Genomic DNA, 8,672 nt, shown 5'->3' on the forward strand with positions numbered 1-8,672 from the left:
CACTGACCTTCCCAGACCTGGTAGTTTCTTTTCGTAGTTAATTAAAAAGAAGGGTCTCACATGATTTTCTACCCAAGCTGGCTTTGAACTGCGATCCTCAGATCTCAGCCTCCTGAGTAGTTAGGATGACGGGTGAGCCACAGGCACCTGGCTCTGCTGATTATATTTTAAGCTTAAAATGGAAAAGCTTCTCTTTGAAACCTTTGCTTATGTATATCAAATATCACTGGAGAGTTGGAACCAATTTACCAAGTGTTTATATCATTTCATTCATTTCCTAATGCATTCATTATTTCATAATCCTGTAATATCATAAGCACAAGCCCAATGCTGGCCCTTCTTTCTTGCCATAGGGAATATTTGGGCATGACCTTTGAGGCCAGACTCCCAGGAGAGTCAAATGAAGAAATACCAAGGACTGAGGCAAGTACTGAGAAATATAGTCCCCAAATTCCTTCCATGGTATTTGTCAGGCTGACTTATTCCTTCTGTCTTTACTCCGGTTCTTCAGTTTTCTGGTCTACCTAATGGGAACAAAGATAATGTTTACCTCACTGGGTGATTGCAAAGATAACTCATGGGAAGTCTCTGGTCTAGGCCCTGCCTCTAACAGTGCTCTATACAGTGTATTCTTTTACCTACCTGAAAGTGTATTTTAGTCCCAAACAGTACTATTTTCATAAGCAGAGAAGCATGATCATATGCTCTTGCTGTTTAGAAGGAGGTCATCCGCAAAAGGTTGTTGCTCAGACTAGGTCTCTGTCCTGCCTGGGGGCTGGAGTTGTTTGGTCACCCCATGCCTGTCGCTCCCTCAACATGTTAGAATTGAGCTACATGTCTCACTTTTAACTATGATTACTGCCAGTAAACACTGAGCAGAAGACTGCATTGGAAATGATTCTTGAAGGGTTCAGCGGGACAGAAAATACACAAATGCAGAACATAGGCAACTAGACTAGGAGCCTTGGCCATTGCCAAATGTAGAGTAACAAAGAGATCAAGGAGAAAACTCCATCCACAGAAATACCAACTGGTTGTGGAAGTTTGGGTACATGGATCTCTCTGCGTTCGCTTGTGTGTGTGTGTGTGTGTGTGTGTGTGTGTGTGTGTGTGTGTGTGTGTGTGTGTGTGTGTGTGTGTGTGTGTGAGTGTGTGTGTGTGTGTGTGTGTGTTGAAAAGAGACAATATTATGATGATATTATATTGTGCTATAGATCCCCAGATTGTTACCCACAGATGGTTTTGCTTGACCCACAGAAGATTTTAGACTTTCAAATTAGTTTGTCATGTCTGGTGCCTCTGGCTCACACATGTTATCCCAGCTACTCAAGAGGCTAAGATCTGAGGATCAAGGTTCAAAGCCAGCCTGAGCAGACCAATTGGAGAGGCTCTTATCTCCAATTAACCAGCAAAAAAGCCAGAGGAAGAGGTGTGGCTCAAGTTGGTAGAGCACCAATCTTGATTTTTAAAAAAAAGCTAAATCAGAACATGAAACCCTGAGTTCAAGTTTCAGTGCCCACTACCACACACAAATTAGTTGTCATCATTTAAAGAATAGATGGTTTCATTCTGCATCTGGAGGAACAGATAGCTGGAGTTGAAAATTGCTACCATTAAAAAATGTCATTGTAGCCGGGGGCTGGTGGCTCAAGCTTGTAATCCTAGCTACTCAGGGGGCTGAGATCTGAGGATCTCAGTTCAAAGCAAGCCCGGGCATGAAAGTCCCTGAGACTCCTATTTCCAATAAACCACCAGAAAACCGGAAGTGGCGCTGTAGCTCAAGTGGTAGAGCACTAGCCTTGAGCTAAAGAGCTGAGGGACAGCGCCCAGGCCCAGAGTTCAAGTCCCATGACTGACAAAAAAAGAAAAAAAAATCCTTGTTATTATAAAGATGATGCACAGAGGGGTTACAGTTCCATAAGTCAAGTCATGAGGACAGTTCTCCTTGGCCAGTGGTCACCCCTTCCCATGCTCTCTTGCAGTGTTCCCTCCCCTCCCATCTCCACCAGTAAGTTGGATAGTTCATTTAAAAGTGTCCATTGAGTACTGTTACAGCATTGGTTCACCCTCTGTCCCTCCATTTCTATGCCTCTAACTTCCCACCATTTGAAAGGCCAGAAAGGTGATTTTTTCGGGGGTGGGGGGAGCAGGGGAATTTCATCTCCACTCACCAGATGGCTCAGTAGAGTTTGATGCCTGCATCCCTGAGCAGATCATCTGCTTAGCATGATCCAGATTCTCCTGAGGGTTCTAACTTCAGCAAGGCTTGCTCCATTCTTCCAGCCAAAAGGGGAAATAAAGGCATATTGATATCTTCCTGTTTGTCTGACATTTCACCCCCTCTCCCAGAAAGAATGTGTATCATTAACTTTATTGATCATAACAGCCATTATTTAGTAGAATTTAGGATGATTTCAAAACCATCTCTCAATGGATTCTTTTGAATTGTAGGCATTAACATCTCCCACTTCGTAGAAGATGAAACAGAGGTTCAAAGAAGCTAAGGAATTTACCGGGCCAACTTTTGATGCAGATTGACTGACAAAACACAGCCCCCTGCCCTGGAACCACTAGAATCATCCAACAGCAGAGATAGGGCCAACTGCTCATCCAATTAAATAACACCAATAAGGCGAGTTTTCAAAGCAGGAAGTTTCCATCTGGGATAGATTTCTCATTTCACATGTCATAGGAAGGAATCCTCAGCCCTCTGAATATACCATCCGCGGGCTTGGGAGGAGACAGTGTCCTCCAGAGAGGTCAAAGTTTGGCATTGTGATGAGATACTAGCTGTCAGGCTGAATGTAGCCAGGAAGTAAAACATTGCTTGCAATGTCAGGGAGAGGTGAGAAAAGAGCTCAGCTCCGTGATACTGGCAGAGACCTGAGGCTGGTGCTCTGGGCAACATTTAGCTCAGCAATCTCTGGTGAGATTTGACCAGCTGGGCCTGTGCAAACATTGCACAGTTGCAAAACTAGGAGATGTTATAAAGTTCATCTGGACCCATAGCTATAGCTAAGAATTTCTTATAAAAGCTCAGCAGTGGACTGAGAAACTCAGCATAGCCTGGTGCTGGTGGCTCACACCTGTAATCCTGGCTAATCAGAAGACTGTGATCTGAAGATCTAAGTTCAAAGCCAACCTGCAAAAGAAGGTCCATGACACCGTTAACTTTAATTAACCCTGCAAAAACCTCCACCTGTAGCTGGGCACTGGTGGCTCACACCTGTCATCCTAGTATTTAAGAGACTGAGATCTGAGGATCATGGTTCGAAGCTAGCCTAGGAGGAAAGTCCATCATGAGATTATTTTTTTGGGGGGAGCAGTTGTGGGGCCTGAACTCTGGGCCTGGGCACTGTCCCTCAGCTCTTCAGCTCAAGGCTAGCACTCTACCACTTGAGCCACAGTGCCACTTCCGGCTCTTTTCTTTTTGCTCATGTGGTGCTGAGGAATTGAACCCAGGGCCTCAGGCATGCAAGACAAGCGCTCTACCACTGAGCCACCTTCCCAGCCTCATCATGAGATTTTTATCTCCAATTAATCTCTCCAGAAGGATGTGACACAAAGTAAGGGAACAGATAACTTCAAGCCAGAGGGGCCTGTTCAAATCTGGTACTACTCTGCAGTTTCAGAATTTTCATTGTCTACTATTAATTTGTTCAATTAAATCATCAGCTCATGGCCATCCAGGGCAGGAAAAGATGAGACTCCATGTCTACGTAACCAGTAAAATGCCAGACTAGAAGCATGGCTCAAGTATTAGAATGCCATTCACACAAGCCAAGCAAATGTGAGATCTTGAGTTCCAACCCTACTATTGATAAAAATAAGTTTATTAATTCATGAGGATTTTATATTGGTCTAATACATTTCCCATAAATCCAGAACCTAAATGAATGTGTGATTGTGTACAAAAACACTCTACTATGTACAAGGGATTGAGTGAGCTTGTAAAGTAAGATAAAATATTTTGATGTAACTGAGGGTTATTTAATAAGCTATTAACTTTACATAGGCTCCTGGCAATAGTCACTAAATTGAGAATGATTCTGCATACTATATGTATATTATATAATGTATATTGAATTAGATATGAAAAAGTATCATCTTTAGGAATATTAGTACAAATCATATTCAGCTTTAGTATGATTATACTGTTCTAAAGGTGCTAAAATAAGCTTCCTAGTGTTTGTCCCATTCCATGGTTTTATTAACATGAAGAAACTAGTATATATAGCTCAATTATTCTGAGAAATTAGTAAAAGCTTACAGGCACCATTCAAAATGCCAGAAAATGAGATTTTATGAAACATACCTTTTAGTCATATGAGACATTCAATGCCAAAAGTTAATCCAATAAAATAATGAAGAGGAATACACACAAAATAAAAGTATCAGAGGTCTAATATAATTTGTTTGTGCCTTGCAGCTGTCTAGGTTTTTAGTATTGCTCTGGCAACAAAATCAGACTTTAAATATATAACATATAGTAATATTACATTAAGCATATTAAAATGTATTAATTAATATATGACATAGTTTAATATATTTTATATAATTATATTGTATACATTTATATTATATTATAATATACTTAGTTTTATTAAATATATTTATGTATTTTGCTATACATAAATATATATTTAGTATTATTTTATAATTATTATATTTTATAAAATATATAACATATATTAATTTGATAACTTTATATTATTAAGATTATATATCAGTGCCCTCCCTGCTTGACAGTACCTTCCAAACCTCAGGAAAAGTTTTTCATATTAACCTGGCTCTAGACTGACATTTACAATTCCTTTTAGCTGTAGAGAGTGCACAATCTCTTCCATATTAAATTAAAATCTATTTAACATCCAAATACCTCACTCTTCCTGGCAATCATCTTCTAATTTACAAACTAGAGTATCTTTCTAGACATGTGTGTATGAACTGAAGATGGATGGAGTCTGCTGGACAGAGGGGTGTTCATTTGTTTTCTCCTCGAGACTCATTCATATTTTTTGTATGTTTTTGTATGTGGAACACTGGTGCTCATGTCTCAGGATTGGCACAAAAATAAAGAGAAAATGAAAAAAGAGGAACATGGAGGGGAAGTCCCAACAAACTTTTTATTTTTTGTTTTGTTTTGTTTTGTCATTTATGGGGCAGTGGGGCTCCTTCTAGCTCCCTCAGGAAGCTGAGATCAGGAAGATCTCAGTGGGAGTCCCGCCTTGGAAGGAGGAAAGGCCACAAAAAGCATGTCTCCAAACAGCTAGCCCAAGCCAGAAGTAGAGCTGTGGCTCAACTTTTAGAGCGTTACCATGGAGTGAAAAAACTGAGGGAAAAAAGCAACTCAGACCCTGAACATCGTAACTCAGACCCTGTGCTCAAATCCCAGGAGTAGCAAAAAAAGAAAGAAAGAAAAAAGGAAAGAAAAAAGAGAAAGAGAATGTAGGGCAGATCATAACAAAGTTTTTGTGGTTTTTTTGTTGTTGTTGTTTTGTTTGGGCCAGTCCCAGAGCTTGAAATCAGAGCTTCTTTTGCCAAGTCCAGCACTCTCTCTTCCACATCACCAACACCCCAAAAAATTCAACTCAGGCCCTGAGTTCAAATCTCAGGAATTGCAATAAAAAAAAGAAAAAGAAAAATGAAAAGAAAGAGGATAGAGGGATGTCCAATAAGTTTTTTTTTGTTTGTTTGTTTGCTTATTTTTGTTTGGCCAGGCCTTGGGTTTGAAATTAGGACCTGGGAAATGTGCCTGAGATTTGTTTGCCCTATGCTGGCATTCTACCATTTCAACTACATCTGAACTGGGCAACCCAGGCCTAGGTTCAAATCCCAGGAATGTAAAATGAACGGTGTGGAGGTCACAATAAAAGCTTTACATATTTCGCCCCCTTCCAAGTCCTGAAGCATTTTCTCTTTCCCAGTCTTGGGTGTTGACCTGGGAACTGCCTGAGTTTTCTTAGCCCTAGGCTGGCGCACTACCACTTGTCCCAAAGATGAACTGGGCAACGGAGGCCCTGAATTCAAGCCCTAGGACTGGCAGAAAACAATGGCCAGGAGGTCTCAACAAATTTTCTATGTTTGCTTTATGTTTTTCCCCCTTTGCCAGTCATGGGTCATAAAGTGAGGGCCTGGGGACTGTGTCTTTTTTTTTTTTTAGATTTCAGCATTATATAATTTAATTTTTATCATACATGTAAGAAAAGAATTTTAAATTAACAGCAACCATATACTACATAAAAGTAAAATTTCTCACTGAAATGTCTGAGTGCAAGTAGAAGGGAAATTCACATTTATCTGATTTTTAATATTTAAATTATTGAAAAGCTTATGCTTTATTAAACAATTAGCACTATCAAAATACACCATCAAAGTACACTATCACATAGCTGTGGTTTCTATGCCTAATAACTTAAATGCATTCATTTTTCAAACTCCTGATGAGCTACCTAGAATATCAATATTAAGGAATTCTTTAAATTTGTCATATAACACTAACACCAAACACCCCTTTACCTCGAAGGATGTTGGAGAAGGCCCCACGAAAAAATGCACCAATTCCTTCATGTTGGTATATTTTCATAAAGCAGTCTAAGGTTCCTTTATTTTGCCACTGAGACTCACCACTCTGCATCATCATACTTCTTCTATCTGTGTCAAAGGGATAAGAGAGTATTCCAGAACATGTAGTCACAATTTGAGCAATGATAAAGGAGACAAGAAATGGGGTTTCCTTTGGTTTGGGTAACAAGCCATTAACTGTATCATAAGTTCCAAAGTAAGAGGCTCGGTACACAATAATGCCCTGAACTGAAACAGCAAATCCTTGGTATAAGCCAATAATTCCTTCTGATATTGCTGTTTTCATAATACAGTCACCTAAACCCTTGAACTGTCTCTCTTCAGGACCTTTTCCAATATCAACACCTAAACGGGTTTGGGCAAAATCCAGTGGAAATACTACACATAAGGATATTGCTCCAGCAGCTCCACCAGAAGCCAGATTTGACAAAAACCACCTCCAGAAATGTTTTTCTTTATTAACTCCCGACATGAAAAGCTGTTTGTATTTGTCCTTGAAAGCAAAATTTAGAGCTTATGTTAGAAAATACCTGATAACATTCACAAATTGCCAGGCCAATAACTGAAGAAACCATATTCGTGGGGAATCCGAACCAGGCAGTCCAGTTTCTCCAACTTTTCCGGCTTCTTCTTCCCGGACTCACTCTGCATGTTAAAGAGGCATCAGAACTGGCAGTCACAGGGGCCATGACAGAAAACAGCTGCAGCTTAGTCCTGGCGGGTGTGCCTGACTTTTTTTTTTTTTTTTTGCTCAAGACTGATGCTCTACCACTTGACACACAACTGAAACAGGAAACCCAGACCTAAGTTCAAATCCCAGGAATCCAAAAGAAAAAAAAAAGGAAATAGGAAAAGAAAAAGTAAAAGAATAGCAAGGAGGTCCCAACAAACATTTTAAGGTTGCTTTTTAAAAATTCATTATTTATTTATTTTGGTGCCTTGAGGTCATGGGCCTGGGAATGGTTTTTAAATTTACTTTGTCTCAGGCTGACACAGTAGCACTTGACACACAGCTGAATGAGATAACCCAGACCCTGAGTTCAAATTCCAGGACTGGCGAAAAAATGGTGAGGAGAATTCAAAAACTAAGCTTTTTGTTTGTTTGTTTGTTGTTTCCAGTCCCAAGGCTTGTTCTCTTTCCCAGTCCTATTGCTTGAAGTCCAGGCTTGGAAAAAGTGCTTGAACTTCCTTTGCCATATGCTGATGCAAGAGAACTTGACCCACAGCTGAACCTGGCAACACAGGTTCTAAGTTCAAGCCCCAGGACATGCAAAAGGAAACAATATCGGGAAAGTGTATGAGTGATTTATTGTTGTTGTTGTTATATTATTAAAAGAATAAATGGCATTTCATTCCTCAAATGAATAACAATGGTCATCCTGTTGGCAGCCAGTCCATACTTATTAACAGATTCCCTGTTTCTCAGAGAACACTATGGTGCCATAAGCCTGAGGGCAGCTGGAGGAGTGTCCCTGGGCTATGCCTGCCTTTGTGCCCTACAATAGCCAGATTGAGCCCTCGTGGTCACCCCCATGGGATTTGCCTTCCACCCCTGCCTGAGTGGGAGGGCAATTAGGGGCCACCTCCTCCCTTCCCCTTGCTCACAGCCAGGTCTCCCTGACCACTGCCTGTGGTGGTGGGTCCCTTTGGTCTCCATGTCCACTGTGGGATCCATCCATCATGGAGAAACAGAGCCATCAGGTGCTAGAGCTCTGAAGATAAGAGCTTTGTGACCACTGTAGGGAACAGAGATCTGTCATTCTCCTACTCAGGCCAGTGATGGGCCTGTGCTGTGAAGATAAGCATGGAGCATGATGTGGGCCTGTGTGCAAATTCTGGGAAGCCACTACAAGTCAGCATGCTCAAGGATGTCTGAGCTCAAATCTCAAAATATGTGGCCTGGCGGATGAGATGGAGGGTGTGGAGAGGTGGAGAAAACAGAATTAAGCATTGCTCCATTTTCTCCTAATGTTTTCATTATTCCCTGCTCTGTAGACCAGACAGGAGGCTCAGAGAGGTGACGAGACAAGGCCATGGTCATACAGAAATAGTACTGGGATGCTATCAAGTCTGTTGGACTGCAGTGT

General features: G+C 40.9%; 1 pseudogene; it reads right to left on the reverse strand.

Moving 5' to 3' along the window:
- Nucleotides 1–6,432: 6,432 nt before the first annotated feature.
- Nucleotides 6,433–7,236, reverse strand: LOC138834410 (ADP/ATP translocase 4 pseudogene; annotated as a pseudogene).
- Between the last annotated feature and the right edge of the window lie 1,436 nt (nucleotides 7,237–8,672).

This window comes from Dipodomys merriami, unplaced genomic scaffold (genome assembly GCF_024711535.1).
Source record: "Dipodomys merriami isolate MVZ:Mamm:240054 unplaced genomic scaffold, mDipMer1.0.p SCAF_214, whole genome shotgun sequence".
Lineage (NCBI taxonomy): Eukaryota > Metazoa > Chordata > Mammalia > Rodentia > Heteromyidae > Dipodomys > Dipodomys merriami.